The 19,959-nt window shown below is 39.9% G+C and overlaps 1 protein-coding gene and 1 pseudogene across 2 annotated transcripts in view; one reads left to right on the plus strand and one right to left on the minus strand.

Moving 5' to 3' along the window:
* The window catches only part of LOC109482641 (netrin-G1-like), a 101,466-nt gene that overhangs the window by 52,961 nt on the left and 28,546 nt on the right, over nucleotides 1–19,959 (minus strand). The window contains exon 2 of one of the 2 annotated variants that reach the window (XM_019785448.1): nucleotides 8,562–8,688. The gene's annotated coding sequence lies outside the window, so the exon portion shown is untranslated. Of the gene's footprint in view, nucleotides 1–8,561; nucleotides 8,807–19,959 lie in introns of those variants that run through there. The other variant, XM_019785449.1, reaches the window with a different exon arrangement.
* The window catches only part of LOC109482286, a 48,689-nt pseudogene that overhangs the window by 26,954 nt on the left and 1,776 nt on the right, over nucleotides 1–19,959 (plus strand).

Here is a 19,959-nt window from a genome sequence, read left to right on the forward strand (position 1 = left end):
ATTTTCCCGCAGGAATCACGCTGGAGACTGATAAATGGAGCTACCTGCCCTCCGCATCGGGAGGAAAACAGAACTTCCGCGTCAATGGGACCTGCGGAAGCAGATTATCAAAGATGCTGAGATTTGAAGGCGAAGGAGAGATGTGTAACATGCTCCGCACAACATATTTCCACATGTATCTCACGATCCTTGGATTGATATGAAAAAAATGACCAGCGCTATCTTGTTTAAAAGTTAACCACAGTGACTGCTGTGCAGTAACCAGTGTCACCAGATTTGCTTGTAAAAGATGCTGAGATTTGAAGGCAAAGGAGCGATGTTTGACATGGCCTGTACAACATGTAAACTGGCCAGCGAGATCATAGTCAACCATTGTCCTGCCGTACTGCTGTGTAGCAACCACAGGCACCAGATTTGTTTGTCAAAGATGCTGAGATTTGAACGTGAAAAAGCGATGTTCAACAAGGCCTGTACTACATATCTCCACATGTATCTCACTATCCTTGGATTTGATATAAAGCAAAAACCTGACCAGCGCTATCTAGTTTACAAGTTAACCACAGTGAGATATGAAGGTGAAGGAGCAATGCTTGTCATGGCGTTAACTGAGTAGCGCAACCGTAGTCAACCATTGTCCTACCGTTCTGCTGTGTGGCAACCACAGTCGCCAGGTGTGTTTGTCAAAAATGCTGATATTTGAACGTAAAAAGCGATTTTCATGAAAAAAACTGACCAGCGCTAACTAGTTTACACGTTAACCACAGTGGCTGCTGTGTAGCAACCAGTGTCACCAGATTTGTTTGTCAAAGATGCTGAGATTTGAAGGCGAAGAAGCGATGCTTGTCATGGCTTGTAGAACATATTAACTGACCGGCGCAATCGTAGTCAACCATTGCCTACCGTACTGATGTGTATAGAAACCATATATAGTTACCGGATTTGCTTGTCAAAGAGCGATGTTTATCATAACTTGTACAACATATCTACACAATGTATCTCACAATCCTTGGATTTGATATGAAAAACATTTGATTTGATTGCGCCCAGCGCAATCTAGTTAACTAGCTATATGTATAGTTAACCACGGTCTACCGTCCTGTTGTGTAGCAACCAGTCTGAGAGTCACGAGGTTTGTTTATCAAAGGTGCTGATCTTTTAACGTGACAGAGCGATGTTACCATGACCTGTACAACTATTAGGACTATATCTACACAATAGCCATGTACCTCACGATACTTGGATTTGATTTTTACAAAAAACGGCCCAGTGCTATATCTTGTTCACTAGTTAACCAATGTCTGCGTAGAAACTACAGCCACTGGATAATGTGGATGTAGCCTTTATAATACTTCTGAGATTTTCTGAAAACTAGGAACCTCAAAATTTGTCTTGCAGGATAAGAGCATAAAGAAACCCGTAGTGGGTTAGTTAGTCGTTACGGAGTGTACATGTAGCTGATCTACTTGGATTAGGTCAAAATCAAGGTTAAAATCAGCCTTATTGCTTTCCTTGATTTTGTATAAAAAGGTCATAGTTCGTGTCAATGTTTCCTGTTATCGTTTACGGTACGATAAAATACGCTGGGTCACTAATTGAATTCACTCTGCCAATCTTAATACAAGAACAAAAGCGCGGTATTGTTTGAGTTTTAGTGTGTCACCTCTGATTACACGTCTGGTTCATCAACGCACAGCAGAGATTCGAGTCAACTTTTTGAAGTGGTACTTTAATACAGGAGATGCCAGTATCGCCACCGAGGGTGATCTATTACAGTTAGTGTTGATCCCATGCCCCGAGAATCCTTATTGGAATCATGTAGCTGGGGGTTATTTGTGATGTTAGAAGATTGACACTGATGGATGACTGGTACGATGAACTGTAAGGCCAGAATCTCTTTTGTAAGCAACTTCTCTGGTGAGATTTAAACCTCCCGTTACCGTTTGACACCTATATCATAAATAAGTTATAAGCTCGCACTATTTCTTTCATGATACGGGTCCCCCTGGTGCATTAGGGTTGACAGCTAATAGCTTGCTACTGTCGACTTTCGGGCATTTCTGTGATCTTTTATTTCCTGCATGCAATATGCAAAAAGGAACCTCGTGTTTCAGAGGGTATATTCAAATCAAGACAACCCTCAATGTCAACCAATTTTTTTTTCTTCACATGGAACATTAATGCAACTTTAAAACTATTCTTATTGTCTTCATAGGAAGTGTTAATTTATCTTCTTAATTGTTCATGATTGTATTTCTTTCTATTGCATTTGAGACTACTACTGGATGTTTTCCTCATTCTTACTTTAGGTTTTTCTAAAGTGTAAAATATCAAAACTTATATTCCAATCCATATTTTTGTGCTGCTTGCAATCGCAGTTGGGTGAAAGATATGACAAGAAATCGGAGGACTCGGACTAATCCTTCCATGTGACTTTTTCCTGTGCTGTCAACCTAAGTTGAATAGACAAACCCATGCGCCCAGTCAGCCAAAACTTACATTTATCTAATAGAATAGGTAAATAAACGTGACGGTAGTTGGGTGTGTCTGCTATAATTTTATAGATCCTTTGTTTGCATTTGTAGATTTGCCAAAGGCTTTCGAGCGGTGGGCGTGGCTGTGGGATCGCTCGATTGAACAAAGCCACGGTTGAGGCATTTATAAGTACGATTAAATTGCCTTAATGTTTTGTTTATGAATGTTTCTATGGCGTCAATTAATAACCCCTTTGAATCGTATTACGGCGAGAGACAACGACAAATGCTGAGAGTAATTGGAATCCTAGTCTAAGCGCAAAAGTCCCCGCCATCTATCAACGGTAACTCACCCCCGCCCTACCATCTGTCCAATAAGGAGCGAACCGGTGGATACGCTCAGCCATGTGTTCAGATGAAAACGCATTCAGCTGTTCTATTGCGCTATGGAATCAACGTAACGCCGCCTTTTCCTCCTAATTTTCAGACAAAGAGGCAGGCAAACATCATTGCCCCCTATTACTGGCAGTTAATTTTGTCGAACGACGAGCGGCGTGGGCAATTTCACACTCTTTCTGCTATCATTACTACTCGTTAAAAGGTGGCGTTTCTCTGTCAGCTCGGCGGCGGCCATGCTAGTTAAAATCTGTGACCCTGTCTGTCCTGTTCGCGAAAGATAAGGCGGAACCTGCTAGGCCAGTGGTCTGAAGCGCGTTCGTTGATTGGGGTCGTTCTTATTGCATTCGGGGGTTTCCTATTGGGCTTTACCCGACTGACCTCCATTTCTGTCCCATTTGAGAAGATCACGCCGGGGCAGCTTCAAACTTCGTTCTGGAGGTTGTTGATGTTCGGATGTCTTTGGCCGTGACCTCTCTACAAAAATCCATTTTTTTGAGATAAGAAACCTGCGCCATTAAGTCTGACAAAAAAAATGAGCATCCTAGCAAAACATTTTACAGCTTACCAACAATAAGTTCCGAGTATGGCTTTGTAGATTATCCCAAGCTTCAAACTTCGTTCTGGAGGTTGTTGATGTTCGGATGTCTTTGACCGTGAACTCTACAAAACCCCCTTTTTCAGATAAGAAACCTGCGCCATTAAGTCTGACAAAAACAATGAACATCTTAGAAAAAACTTTGTACAGCTAACCAACAATAAGTTCAAAGTATGGTTTTGTAGATTATCCTAAGCTTGAAACTTCATTCTGGAGGCTGTTGATGTTCGGATGACTTTGGCCGGGAACTCTATACAAAACCCCTTTTTTTAGATAAGAAATCTGCGCCATTAAGTCTGACAAGAAAAATAAGCATCTTAGAAAAAAACTTTTTACAGCTCACCAACAATACGTTCCATGTATGGCTTCGTAGATTATCGTACATTGTAATTTTGCCTGGACGAAAAGCATTTGGAAGACATGTTTGTATATTTTCATACTTGTGCAGTTTTGCATACTTTATTACAGTACTTTTGTCGAGAAGGATATGTTTTGGTAGCGTTTGTACGGAAGTTTGGATGCAGCATAGGTCAAAGAAAGCTATGGATGGATTGTCATAAAGTTTGGCATGTGTTTAGGTCTAGGCCTGGGGGCTTTCCTTGGTACTGAAGCAAAATTTCTGGACATGTTAGGTTCATGATTTCTGAGTGGTGTTGCTCTTGTGTTTTGGTAATTTGTATCAGGTCAGCTCCAAACGCCAACGCCGACCTTCCATCATAGAATCATTCACGTTTTGTTTAACCATGCTGGTTTAAAACAAGCCATTTGGACGCAAAACATACATGTGAGTTCCACCCGTATCTGTTTTCATACAGCGTCGTTCAGTCTGACAGTGAACATCACTCGAGGCGTTAGATGTGTGTTCATTGACCAGAGAGACCCTCAGACCACCCACAACGTTCACGATTCATATCGGTCTAAAAATAGTCCCAAACTCGGCGATCTCTCTGAATCAAAGTCATAACCCCATTTTCTATTCTCACGGACCGAGACCCAACCGATAACACCTTAGGTCACGTATAATGATGATCCGGTGTGCCCCACAAATCGCCTTGTTTATAAGTATACACGAACCTAAACCAAACTATATTAATTCTCATACCCACTTAAACATTTGACATTAACTGAAATATCTTCACAGGGAGGTATGTTGAAAGGTCCTTCACCCCCGACCCGACCTTGCACTCCTGAGGATACAGGCAGTTTCACCGGGCTTCAGAAGAGTGTCACGGTGGGACGTGGTTTCAGTTACCGTTGGGAATATAATTAAATTTGCCTTGGAACAAGGTGGGCCTTTTTCATCCAGGTCAAAAACGCTGTTACCGTTCCGAATGTGAAATCATACGCGTTGAAGCTGGGCTTACAAAAACTGTTAGGGTACAGGTGTAACTTCGTGTAACTTCTTTACTACGAGATGAGTTTTGAAGGACGTCTAAGGCACTTCCAGATATTGCAAATATCTGTTTAACAAAAGCATCACACATTATCTTACCATTTAACAACATGTAAGGACACAGATCCATATAATGTTGAATTTGTGAATATCTATGTATGTTCACACTCCTTCTACTATTCCACTATTCTAGGTTTTATGTGGAATAACATTTTAGAAGGTACTAAGTTGTATTGACTGAGGATGGATGGTCTAAAGGTTTCAATGGAGACGCTTTTTGACCAACATCTCACGTCAACCCACACGCATAGTAACACCACAGTGAGTGTTCATGCTTCAATACATTGATCAAAGCTGAATACATCCAACTTCAAGTATGTCCTAGATCTGCCTTGCCTTGTGCATTCAGATACTACTATAGAAAACCCATCTCCGTCCATTGAAATTGACACACCAAAGGTAACATTAACAACATTCTATACTTTTCTACCTGTCTTCCCTTGTATGGTGCTTTCGTATTAGAAATCTTCAAGACCTAGATTAGATAGAATGTATTCCCTAGTAATTCCTAAGACTTTTACTATCTTTGATCCTTCTATCGTATTATGTTACTCAGTATGTTATACATGTACATGTAACATCATACTCCGATCTATACATTTAGCCTCATAGGCATGAAAATGCAAATAAAGACACAGTAAGAGTAAAATTCATAAGAATATACAGAAATCAATTTTACGTGCCGGTCTTCAATGGAGTAGAACTTCACAAAAAAGAAGGTATCCAGCAGAAATTCTGTCGGACAAATGCTAAAATTAACAGTAAAAATAACGTCAACGCTATTACATTTGTGATATCCATATGTTGTTACAGTCGACATAATAATCTACATACGACAACCCACTGATAGAAGCTGTATGATTGTTTTTCCTGGTATACATAAGAATTGTATACTCTACATTGAGAGTTACATTTTGGTTACACTAGTTCTCCAATGGTGTTGATCGATTTCTTTCAAACGAGGAGGGGGTACAATGCTTTCCATTTTCGCTCAATTCAAGCATAATTATGACGATTGCAGTACAATAAAGCCTTGTTTCATTGCACGCTTATACTCTCCCTTTGTTTACAAACAAATAATATATTCTGTTTGCAAACCATGCCCGAAGCGGCTACTTGCAAGTACAATGTTAAAACAAATACTGTATAAATCAACTATAAGATACTACGTTTTTCTACTGTGGTCTTTGACCTCTTTTTTCAAAAGTAAGTAATAGGCTACGTAGATATACAACTACAATTTAAATCAAGATGCTTAGCTCGTAATTATAATAGACTACATACATACACAACTACTGTCTAAATCATCTATAAGATACTACATTGTTTTACTGAGGGCTTTGACCTCTTATCTAAAAGCAGTGGATAATAAACAATACCTAAATGAGATTTCAGTAGAAACGTAGTCGTTAGTAGTCCATCTAAGTGGTAAAACCTAGATAACATAGTGGCAACTGTTTGAAGCCATCTGTTTCTTTCAGTGTACACGAAAGCACACGTTGAGTACACGAGTGAGACATGTATGGATCCGTTGAAGACCGTTTTCTCGTGAGCGAGCTAGATGCTTCTTTGGTTGGTATTTCGTTCCACACGACCTCCATTAGATTGCCTGGGCGGGGCTACAGGAGAGATACGGCGTGCGGTGCAAAGTCCAGCAGACGGAAAAGGTCAAGGCGAGAAATCAAAAAGACGTCCACATATTTCTGCCGAAACACTCTTCTGTAACAACTCATCAATCACTACTCAGGGTTTGCATACATATGGCAAAACCAACCAGCCATTATCGTAAAAGAGAGTGGTTATTTTTAAAGCATCACGTGCATGCCGTCTTGCTTTGAACAGCGGTTTCATGTTTGTAGTGTCATGGCTGTGCACATACTCCTAACTGTAAGCAAGCCGTAAAGCATACGTAAAGATAAATGCTGGGGATGAAACGGAACCTTTGCGCAAGGTTTAAAATGTGCTTAAAGAATAATTTTCTTCGCAGTGCTAGTCTTTAAAAAATACTATTTGATCACGAGTGCAAACATTGTATTTGTGTATCCCCCTCTAGATAGTGTAGTCTCTTTTACTCCAAAGGACTAGTATTTGTAGGGGACCCTGGCATATTATGTATATTTACCGGAGGGTACCTGATTGTTCCGTCACCATTAAACTAAAATCCCTACAGACACATTCATAATATTGGATTCCAGGGGATACATCAAGGGATTTGCACAGTCTGCATACGGTCAAAGTTTTTTTTCAGACTGTGTGCATATGTGAAGTTTTATTTGGCCACCCAAATAACGTAATTAATGTAGAAATACTATAATGAAATTTTAAGGAAATAACGTCAGTTATTGCTGTAATATTTGATAATGCTTAAAGTCTTCAACAATTAAAAAAAGGAAGAAAAATTGCTCAAACAGATTTTCCAAGTTGTTTATCTCTAATCTACGAGTTTCTTTTTTTTTTCGAAAGAGAAACTGGCATGCTGACGAGCCAAAAGAATAAAAACGCACAAACGTCCAGTACTTGAACTACACTTTTACATTCCGTGGCGCACACTGATGTTAAAACAAAAGATATGCCACGACACCCTCCCTGTGCAGCGATGCGGAAACCTTATAAATGAGGCCAGCAGGCACAAATAAATAGAAAGTCGATGGTATTTCCTTATGGAGGCCATTATTTTCAGTTCAGTGCGCCGAGAAGCCAGGTCTCCCGGGAGCTGCCTAGCGAAACGCCCACCACGATCAATCTGTATCAAGCAAAGCAGGGATTACATCCACTTTGATCCCATGCTTGAAAAACAGTGGTTAACTCTGGCCCACTGCAGGGATTTAATAATTCCTAATACCTAGAGCACACCAACTGCAGTTCTGGAGAATTGGTATTGAACCTTGTGCCGATTCAAAGGCGTGCTTTTATTTCTCTTCGATTATAACTAAAACCGATGTTTCCCGCTGTGAAAACGTGAACGAGTGAGTAGTCGTTGTGAACGGGCCATCGGGTGCCTCCCCACACACGGTTCGAAATTACGTGTGAACTTTGGCCTCATTACCGAAATTGTCGTATAATCTGCCGCAAAATTGGCGCACTGATTCCCCATCTGCCACTGCCTCGTAACTCCATGCCGCAACTCCCACAGCAAAAATTAACAGACCGTAAACGGTCAACTCTAGGCTATTCGGACTCTCTTCATCAGCCACTCGTATTGTTGCTTACATACTTTTTTTAGCGGAGACTACGGTTGAATCACGCTTAAAACATCACAAAAAATCTCTATCAACATCGAACGAGGAAGCGCTAATTATAAAGCAGTGTCAGGATTCTAACCCATGTCAGTCACTAGTAATAAAACTGCGCTGTTTTCTTACTTTTACGTCACGGAAATGACACATGAAACCATTCTTTACAACACGTTTTACTCTCAGGCGGCAATGCAGCAGATTCCAGGCTTGTAAAACTGTGTATGCGAACTGTAGGGGCGTCTCATTACCAGTAGCGCCTAATAACACGGTACTACTTTCCCCCCAACTATTTCCTGGGCAGTCGTAACGGTGAAAATACAAGGGTTTATTACCTCAATGCGACCGGGATTGTAGGTTACTTACCTGGTAACGACAAGGCTAATAAACGGGAAGAGCAGGCATCTTACCTCGGCTTCAGGACGGAGCTGGCGTCTGGTGGACCTCCTCTGACAGCGCCAAGCCCTCACACATCGATTAACAGTCCACCCGCGTAGCCTTCAACATCCACCGAGATCAAGGGCTCTCCGCTCGGAACTATTGGGGAGAGAAAGCAAATTCGATTCGATAATATCTCTCTTGAAGATTGGCCGCCTTGGAAGACCCCATAACACCAATCTTGGCGTAATCACTCGTAGTATAATACAAGGGAGAGGGGCGGGTGTGTTAATCGGGCTCTCTGGCCAGCGGGTCTTGATAGCGGCAGGGAAAGGATGTGAGTGGCTTGGCACTGCCAAACTCGTGGGGGACCCATTTATTACCATCAAACACAGCCTGACAGACGGATCTCTTCCGACCCGCGCTATAAGATAGGGTCGAGTCACCACAGGCTATCCTGAAAGTAAGGACTCTCCAGAGGGAGAGGGCCAGGATTCTTTGTGACAAGGCCTATCTCTTACATCATTTTGGAGAACATATAAATATGTAAAGGAAGTGTTTAAAAGTTTGTCATGCATTTGGAAGTGCATTATTATTCATCAAATTCATTACTCATTGTCTATTCGTGATACATCTTCAATGTTGGTGAAACAGTCGTTGGGAATGATAATAATTGAAGATAATGTTCGAAGCCAGCTACATCACGACTACAGGTTACCTTATGTTAGAGGAGGTGATTGATAAGTGGGATAAAGGTTTGGGAAGAAAATCTTTCAGTCACCGTGCCGTGACGACAGACTAGGAAGGGTTGCGGAAGGGGGCAAGTCAATCAAAGAAAGGTGGGAGAGGGAGTGGCAAGAACAGGCCTTTTTAATTGAAGTAAATGGTTGTATTCATAGGTATTCAAACTCTCACTAGTGGATAAACATGGAGATTACTTCCGAGCATTTCGAGTAACATCCATCACTCTTCTTCTACGACGTGAACTGACAAGTCTAGTCAGCCCGGATGCCATTTACCAAATCTTCATTAATGTGAATGGCTGTATGTAAGTTAGTCCTGAAACTACACATTAACAACAGTGAAAAACAAAAACTTGGTATGAAATTTAGCTTAGTTTTGGAACGTTGCCAGTTACTACTGATAACATCGTAACATGCATTCTTGCTAAGACGTGTTAAAAAGTCATTGAAGATGTTCTTGATCTGGTTGTCTGATCTAGATGTCATAAAATGCTATGAAGTAGATAAACTATTATACAAGGCAAGTTGAATGAACCTTACTCCATTGCAAATAAGTGCCATTCAGGAAGTGGGGGTGACAAAATATGACACCTTATCATCACCAGTGTGTTTAAAATCTGGAAACACAGCTAGTGGTGGTGCCAATCATTAATCTTAGACTTGTAAGATAACGGCACAAATATGTTGAAACGTGTATGTAAAGTTTAATCACCCGAAGATTTTTTCGCTTTACATATTTCAATTTTTGGTGCCAAAATGTTACATGATGCCCCTTAAGCTTTAACACTGACTCATAGCCCACATTAGCCTTCATTCTTAGTCAAAGACCCTGCACACATCTTCTCCAACGCTCCTGAGACCCTTCAATTCCTCTTTCTTTAAAAGTTAAAAGAACTCATTTCGCCCACGTAATATCAGAACCGCAGGACACGGCGACTTCTGATGGGATGTCAGGTACAGATGAAATACGCCTGCAAGGGTTAAAACGTGGAACGCCTAGATACGTAATAGACAGGCTGGTGGCGAATCCTTCACCTTACGTAAGATTGGTTGTTGAACGAAATGTTGTTGAACTTATCATGAACAAATTGCATACTAATGATAAAGACTTACATTTTCCCTTCTGCTACAACACAAGATATTCCATCTTCAACAAGTTCCAGGTATGTCTTTTTTTTGTTTATATAAAGTACATTTAATGTATCTAATATCTTATTTCTGATTGAGTACGGTGGTGTTAAAATCTATATGCAAGGATTTAATGAGATGCAAAAAATGTGCCCCGAGGGCTAGGTAATTTTTCATGGGTGGACAATACACACAGACCTGCCAATAGTGCACTTGTAACGCATTTCGTAGCCAGAGATAAAGGACATCATCAGCAAGAAGTATCCAAAATTGATACGATCACCTTGATAACTGAGGGCGTTCTGGGTGGATTCGTTCTGTCAGCTTTACTGTTATGGATTTTATGCCGGGTGCAAGACACATGCAAACTTAACAGTAGCTGAGAAAGAATTCTACGTAGCAGCCTCCAGTTTAATTTCGGACTTCCAGTTTAATTCCGGACTAATTCCATATCTCAGCAACCTTACATCTATGTGGGCTAATATTGTAAACTATGAGTAAAAATAATGTAAGAAATACGTAGACGAAGCATCCATCGACGACCCCTTGGGTATTAACCCAATTCTGAAGAATTCTGGAACTGCAGCCAGAATTCGTCAGAATTCTGTGTGTGGTCCAGAGGATGTGAGACACTGAAGTACTACATTCTAACGCTAAATGATGAATGCTAAATATTATGTATTAAATAACACTACGCTCTATCATTACAGAAATTGAAACGTAATGTAAGAGAAATTCAAAATACTTCCATGATATAATTTGGGATACTAGTTTCGACTGCAAAAAAAGAACAGCGTATACCATACTCTGACATTACAAGGCTGATATACTTCTTGACATGGCAACATTTTGGAGCAACGTGGTAAATTTGTTCCTTTCAAACTTCCAACGGCAAGCCGTGATTCAAACGAAACTCAAGTACGAACGTCGATATTCCTCTACCCGCCCTATCAAAATCAGGCACGTAGTTCGGCCATAACGTCGAGGTAAGAACTCACTTTACATCGCAATCAAACTACTTTATCTTAGCTCTGTTGTGCTCCGCCATTTGTCACGAGTTTACCAACACGCGTGATTGGAGATCCTCAACAATGAGCGAGCGACAGAGAGGGGCTATTCGTCAAAAGTCTGCAGCCGCCTTGTACTTGTCACGGTGCGCCAATGATAAATGTCGCGGTGACGCGTCACCACACCCCCGTTGCTTCTGTAGCTGTTCTGATGCCTCACTGAAAGTTGGACGAGTTCTCCGGAAACAATACTTAAGAGTTTAACTGTCACTACTTTACAAGCAGCACATGTGAGATACTCATCTGCAAATTTACAAACATATTCACCAAAATTTCTTCTTGAATGCAGGTTAACCATTTTATTTCTATTGCATTGCAGTTGTTTTTGTAGTTGTTCTGATGCCTCACTGAAAGTTGGACGAGTTCTCCGGAAACAATACTTTAAAAGAGTCAACTGTTACTACTTTTCTCATACGGCACATGCGAGCTACTCTTCTGCAAATTTAGAAACTTCGTCACCAGAATTTTTTTGAATGCAGGTTAACAAATTTTAGAGCTTTATTTCTGTTGCATTGCAGTTGTTTTTGTAGTTGTTCTGATGCCTCACTGAAAGTCGGACGAGTTCCCCGGAAACAATACTTTAATCTTTTTAATAAGAGTTAACTGTCACTACTTTTCTGATACAGCACATGCGAGAAACTCTAAAGAAAATTTACCAACTTCCTCGCCAGAATTTTTTTGAATGCAATTAAACCAACTTTAGAGCTTTATTTCTATTGCATTGCACGGAACCCTACCTTGAAGAAAACTTAAAGCTTTCGTAAAAACTGAACAAAACCTTTATGCACAATTACGTGTGAGTAAAGAATAGACTCTGTACAGAATTGACTCGTACATATGTGCTCTTATTTTGTGCTTTAAAACCCATTGGTCTCCGTGGACACCTTATTGGTCTCCTTGGTACAATTTAAGTATCTTCTATGGTATCTCACTTGGCAAAAGTTCAACCCAAGATGCTGTAAAAGGCACGCGTGTTACGAAATTCCCAATACAATGTTGCAAGCAAATCACTCTGGGGAATATTTACTACAGCAACCATTTTGAAGTCACTGACCTAAGAGATTATATTTTTGTACAGAGTTAGTTTCTCAAGTTTGACAAATGTTTCATAAAGTCTACAAATATCTACATGTGTATATCTCAAAGCCTACTGGCAATAAACCCAACCACCCGGGAACGATACACGGTAATACACTCTACAGGACGCCTATAGAGACGCTTAATCAAACAATTTAGAGAGAATTTATGGTATTTTTTATTTATTTATTATTCTATTCTATTTCATTTCATTTTATTTTATTTTATTTTATTTTATTTTATTTACATTGCCACATATACCAAGTATGTGGGTAGACAAAGGAACAGGACCAGGCCTTTCTCTAGTACATGTCTAGATTAAAATCACATGAAAAATAAAAGATTCTTTATTTCTGAAATAATAAGAAAAAAACGCGTACAAACACACACAACAAAAACATATCGCAAACAAGGATAACCACTACTAAATAAATAATACATAACTAATAGATAAAAAATAAATAATATAATTACAATGATAATAATAATAAAACAATATAATATAACAATAGTAGAGTTCAGAAAATTTTCTAGCATGCAACGCACGTACTTTACAGCTGTGAACGTCAATCATCACAATTTATCAAACCTCACTTCAAACACCTGCAGAGAGCGCTTTAGTATCTATTACACTATTCCCAAAGCATGAAATAGGCTTTATTAAACCGTTTACAAAACCCCGCGTCATCAATAATTTTGCGAGTTTCGTCAGGCTCCGAGGATTCGTCGCAGAAGCTTAGACCCGCATAATGTCCCTAAAACCCGTTCTCTCCGTGCCCCTATCGTCGTGCCTTTTGACCCCGTAGTCCTAAAACCCCGAATGTTTTCTCCCAGTGCCTCCCCAACCGCCGATAAAGAAAATTATATTGGTTATACAAATAACCCCATAAAATTTATTCACAGCCTGAATGACCGCCATACGCCGTAATCACTATAGCTTCTCCAGATGCGCCCGAAATTACTTTTCTAATAACACGGCTGCGAATTAATCACATTTTATAAAACCTGTTGTTGGTAACCCAGGGTCGGACCGGAGTCCCCGAATCATTACACCCCGCTCCCGGGACTATGAGAAACGTCGGATTTACGATCCCAATAGAAAGTTTCGCGCGCCGATTTTCCACGGGGAGGATCTCACACTTTATAGGGAAATAAAGTAATGTCCCCGCGTGCTCTTTAAGTAGCGCTAGAGACGGTACACCATGAATGCAAAGAACATCCAATGCCTTGATTTATCTTCACGATATTACCGCCTAGGACGGCCTGTTGCTACGGAAGAAAATGTTTCATTTGCGACGTTTTCCAGCATATTTGACCTTCACGAGTGGGTGCTTCTGGTATGGGCGGCGCGAGGACGACACAAAGGCCAGTGTCGCTTCAATTCTCCGTCACACAATCAAAATGACTGACGGATCCTTCCTCAGAAATAGGCGGTATGTGAGATATCGTACCTGTCAGGTTCTTACGAGCCATCAAAGGGCCGCAGCGCACCTAAGCACCTGTATTTTATTGCCATATGTATGCAAACAATGCGGGGACTTAATCCTACATGTACACCTATGCTTACGCACCTGGCACACGCCATAATAGCCCGCCCGTCATACGATGCAAGTTGAGCGTATCGAGGGTATATCGATATATCTTTTATAGTCGGACATAGGAACATAACTCAGGCCGCACAGGTATATAAGGCCAGATGGTAGGATAAGACGGGGACAGAAATAGCATGGGTAACCGAGTGCATTGTACCAACAATATTGCAAAATAACATTGGTATTTACATAAAACTCACTCATCTGGTCCACGATATCAAATATCTCATAGAATAATATGCAGATGAACTTAGTTTTCAACATCTCATAGAAATTAGTTTTCTAACTCTACATAAAAAATTAAAGGTTGGACGTTCAAGTTTGTAACTCAATTCCTTAACAACGGATAGAGGTGAGAATCACCTATAGTTAAATAAGAATAAGGTATATACTAATTACTATTTCCTTACTAATCCGGTAAGTACTTCAGCTAAACGATTAAGTATTACTAAAATAAAAAAACCTAATTTCTAGTGTTACTAGCATTTGTACTAATTTTACAAAAACTACATTTTCCTTTCTTCAATGCTTATCATATTTCCTTTTTTTTTCTGAAGCTAAACGATTAAGTAATGCAAATTATATGCAGTTCAACCTAAGAATTAACCGATTCTAATGCACTGGTTTCTACGTTATGAGTGCTCACAAAGCCATAACGTTTGCTATTACAGTTCATACGTTTACCCACTGGAGGAAATCATGGAGTCGAAAGGCGTTATGTATCATTAAGAAAGAAAATGGTAATCATTTATTACACGATACGGTACTGATGTCTACTTTTTTTCAAGGCAATGTAGGCAATGTACTCTATTTCTACTGACTATATTCACGGCAGACTCTTGAAAAATCCCGAAACAACTTAGTTAGTAACCAGTCATAAAGTCCTTTCTACGGGAAAAAAGGCGTTCAACTAAGCCAAATTTGGTCTTCCGAACACTAGCAGAGCTCCCTCAACCATGGTTAGGTGTGGGCGAGAGCAAGATTGGCTTGATTGGCTGCTGTTTGGCTGTGCCCAATGTTTCAAAATTCTTAAAACATTCGAGTGTGGACGGGAGGTTCAACCATGTCTGGCTGGTGGTTGGCTGGCTCGATTCGTTTAGAGAGGTAGGCGTGGCCTAAATCTGCTCAGACTAGTCCCCAACTGCAACCAACCTTGGTCGGCTGGTGTTCGATGGAAGGTTCTGAATGTGTGACAGGGGCTTAACTGTGGGACTGTGTCAAGTGGAAGATTGACGAATAAAAGTTGACTGGTAATGACGAAGTTCACACTGCACCAAAGGTAATCAACACACGGGCACATTCACAGTCAATCAGGGAGAGGATTAGAATACAATGACTTCCCGAGGTACCATTTGTCGTAAAATTTCATTAGTCTCTTTATCACCTGGGTCAACAAGTTAATGGCGCAGGTCATCTTTACCGGCCATTTATCAACTTCGCAGGTCAGAGTTTACTGCGTTGGAAGCCTGCAGTGCTAATTAACTAAGCTCTCATTTACCACTAAGCATTAAGCAGTGTTTATGCTTATCCACTGGTATTCATACGCCGCTGTGATCCAACCAAATGGAAGCGCATTGAAGGCTCACAAAAATACTGTGGCACGCATGCCCGTAGGGCGTATAGCACCGGGACATTTTCATGTTTATGCATTTTACACAAAAACGTATATAGAACGTTATAACATGTACAGAAACTGTTTAATATATGCTGGTGCGTTAGTAAGTTTCACGTTATATTTTGTCAAGATCTGCAAACGGATTTTTTTTTACTTTTTTATTTTTCTTTAATCGGATGGACTTCTGAATTGACGACACAACAAGTTTATTATTATATATTTATATCTATTATATATGTATCATAAACATCTGATACATAATATAAGTTACATCAGTTTTAACTTGAACTTTTAACTATGCTGAAATTTGTGCAACCCGAATGATAATCTTCGAAAGGTCTTTAAGATAACTACAAAATTTATTGGGCAAAATAGTAAAAGCCATCTTGGTGAAAGCAAATAGAGACGAAAATATGGTATGGAATGTTGATAGGTACCGATATCAATTTGGGGCAATTTTGCTTACTCTTTGTTCTGGCCAATACAGCGATGAACAAGCTTATATAGAGCGTTTCGTAAGTGGAAAAATACCGATACATATTCATCTGTCGTGCGTGTTTGCACGAAAATGACCCAAGTGGACCAATGTTTCACTTTCTGTGTGAAATGGCGCATACGTTTTTCACTCCGCGATGACGCCCTGGGGCATAAGGAAATGTCTCCTTCGAGAGCCGGACATGCCATTTGGCTGCCAATTTCCATGAAGTCGATTAAGCCATCGGTCATTAGGGGCCAGAACAGACTACGCTGGCCGGCAACTCAAACGAGTTTAAAACACATTTGAACAGTAAAAGTCGCACGAAGATTTGTTGCCCAACGGTTAATGACGAAGGAGTAAAACTAGTACACCAGGTGAGATTACATCGGCAATGGCACCATTGTGTCGTAGTGACGATACGCGTCGTGATCACAAGACGTAGGATAAAATGTTATGTTTCTGGTTACAATCCTGCAAAAAATAGAGTAAATTTAGTATAGTTCACTCGATTGTCTTTTGTTTTTCTTCTTTATTTTGCCTGAACTTATCCAAAAATGCTGTTAAACAATGTAAAACTTAACTGCATCAAGACAGGACCCGTTCTTCTGATTACTGGTGGGAGGGGACCAGTACATGTATTTTGTAATGTATTGTTATATACTCTTCAGATATACATATTGTTAACCAACAATACTGAGCTAGTGCGGTCCCAAACGTTACGTGTTAAGTAAATGGTTGTAAATAGAAAATATATGATGTAATTTGCAAATTAATAAGAAAAATATCAAAGCAAATAACAATGCAGAACTTAAGTTGGGCAGCCTAATCGTTGCGTAAATGGTGGTATGTTGACACTTATTACGTTTTTCTGTAAGTGCTCTGCTTTCTCACGGAAACATTAGCATTAGCAATGGAGCTAGCCTCAACTGGACTTCTGCTTGACTTTAGCTCTCATTGTCTTCCTTTTTCCTTGAAGACAAAGTTATTTATTTGTTTCATTGAATCATTGTGTTGTTTCGTTTCCTTATTGCCTTATTCCGTTTGTTTAATTGAGTTTTAGTTAAATTATTATGAATGGAGGAGGGCCTTTTATAGGAATATTAAGCGTTCGGCCTCAATTGTTCAGTTTTACTTTAATCATATTTACTTGTTTATGTTTTTGTTTAAATGCAAAATGATTAAACAAGTAACTTAACTGATTCTCTAACCCACAAAATTGCGCACCGTTTACGACAATTTAAGAAGATAAATAAGGAAGCTTAGTTTCATGTTGATTTATTAAGAATGAATCCCACCGGATTAGTCATCAAGAATAGATTAGGGATTTGATCATTGTCATGAATCTTGTGCTTGTGTAGAATCGTAAACGTACAGGCGTGCGTTCATTTGTCACTGTCAGTAATGCATGGTAATTCTGTTTGCTTTCTTATTGAATAAAAGGCCTTTATTGTACGTAATGTACTTACAAGCTAAGTGCATGAAGGAAACTTACGGTAATATCTGACTAAAACTAGTTAACTATCGAGGCTAATATGAACTACTATGTACAGGTTCAACTTTTTGCTTCTAAATGCAGTTGTAAATGTATTAAGATATTGGAACTTATGATATATGGTTATTTTCATTATCAAAATTGTCCACTTATCTTGGATATTTCTCTCATGTCTATATAATGCACAGTCCAACAACAAAAAAGACGCGAATCCTTCATTGCCAAACAACACTGAACACTTTGCATCGGCAGCGAAATGCCAGGACTTTGCATTTACTGTACATGTGTTGATCAAAGAACAAACAAAGGATTAAGAGAGGATGCGATACAGCACTATCTAATACAAACAGACTGATGCAATCTATCCTGTGATGGAGAGGTTGCCTCGGGCTGATATTATCCTTGCCAACGGGGAACTTATGCCAACGTTTCACAGTAGACTAATTTCTCTGCACAGCTTTGTAGCAATCGAGAAAAACGCTTTGGAGATTTCTCGTATTCACTTGTGTAATCTCTGCCAGGTTTGATAAGGATAGCTTCATGGGCTTATGAGGGCACGTTCATGCTTTTTATCAGTCAGGTGTGTGACATCTGTTTCAAAATTCCTGGAAAATGCGAAACACAACACTTTTGGGGAATAAAGTTGAAGCCAGAATGGCATGAGGCTCTAGAACATCGACGAAAGCTAATATAGATACTGCCTTACAAACGGTTGCAGCAAATAAAGGTTTTGATTGAATACACGAATACCTTGATTTACCAATGACAGGAAATGCCAGTAAAGTTTGGTAATATTTACTTTGTAAACAATACTGGACGATTTACTACCATTGTTAAGTCCAAAATTGCCGGACTTGGCTTTTATTTACTGCCATTGACAAGTCGGGTATTGTTTACAAAGTAAATGTAATCCGACTTTACTGACATTTACTGCCATTGGTAACTCCATCTTTTGGTGTGTATATATACATATTGGGATGTGACTGCAAGGGGAAGATGATCAATATCCATCTCTCATTAAAGACTCTAACCACGACTCGTGGATAGTAAAACTCCAAGCCAAAGAATTAGATCGTGCCTCTCGTTGTAACTTGTTCAATGCAGATCGGTTGGCTGTGCCGTGGAACAGTCATTTATCACAGGATCTTTCCTTGTCTTGGACAGGAAAGTGCCGGAAGTAGACATCAAACTCAGTTCCCTTTCGCTCAAAGAGTTACGGCTACATGGTGATTGCCATCTTCTGCCTCGGGCCATCAATTTGGTGGCGAGCTAATAACGTTTGTCGTGCAGGAATGGTGAAAGTAATGACTGACCTAAGGGAGAGAAGGGGATTTATCTCAAAGCCCACACGCTATATTCCTGACCCGTTCGCGCCGAGTTGTTTTTCATAGGTGGCGCTAGGTCAAAGCGACATTACCATCGTATGCTTCTGGTAAGACATTCAGTTTGAAAAATCGTTATTATACTTTTACTAGGGAAAACGTTCCCGCTTCTAGAACTACGAAACAACGTATTGAATAATTGACATACTTTAGTTTTATTACTTCGGGAAACCCGAAACTTCTTTGGTGCGTTTTCTAATCCAAACGACATCACTTAAACACCATATGATCTTCACGGCGCTTTCGAGGCCAGAAGCGACTGCTCTGACGCTCGCTAGAAAAATCGTTAATATGGTCGCCACTACGACGGATCCCTGGTACCTGTCTGCAGTTTTTTGATGAACAGCCCATGGCGACAGATCAGCAGCAAAGCCAAGGACCATTGCAGGTATCCTTATTACATGTCAGCTGTAATACCAAGAATATTGACAAACTTGCATTTGGTGATACATGGCAGATATGTCCTGACCATCAGCAAGAATGGGACCATTGTAACTGTATTAGATTCACAATGCTATAGTCACCATCACTGTACAAAGTAATATCCTTGAATATATCTTAAAACATGCGTAAAGGCAAACGTAAGGGAGGAGACAAATACGAATTGAGTGTGTTAAAAAGTTTTGCGTACATATGATATTTACTCCACATATTGCCAAAAAACAGTTACTCAAGCAACTGGATATGATTTTGAAAACGTCAGACGTTTCAGCTAGTATCCACTAGCTTTCGTTGCATCATCTTGTCTTGACTTGTCTGACTTTTGTTCCTTTTTCGACTTCCAAAAATTTGTCTTCACTTTATTTGCATATCAATCAACAGGTTGTGTATATAAACCTGCTTTCCCCTCTGGTCT

Source organism: Branchiostoma belcheri, unplaced genomic scaffold, assembly GCF_001625305.1.
Source record: "Branchiostoma belcheri isolate BF01 breed outbred unplaced genomic scaffold, Haploidv18h27 scaffold6, whole genome shotgun sequence".
In the NCBI taxonomy this organism is placed as follows: Eukaryota; Metazoa; Chordata; class Leptocardii; order Amphioxiformes; family Branchiostomatidae; genus Branchiostoma; species Branchiostoma belcheri.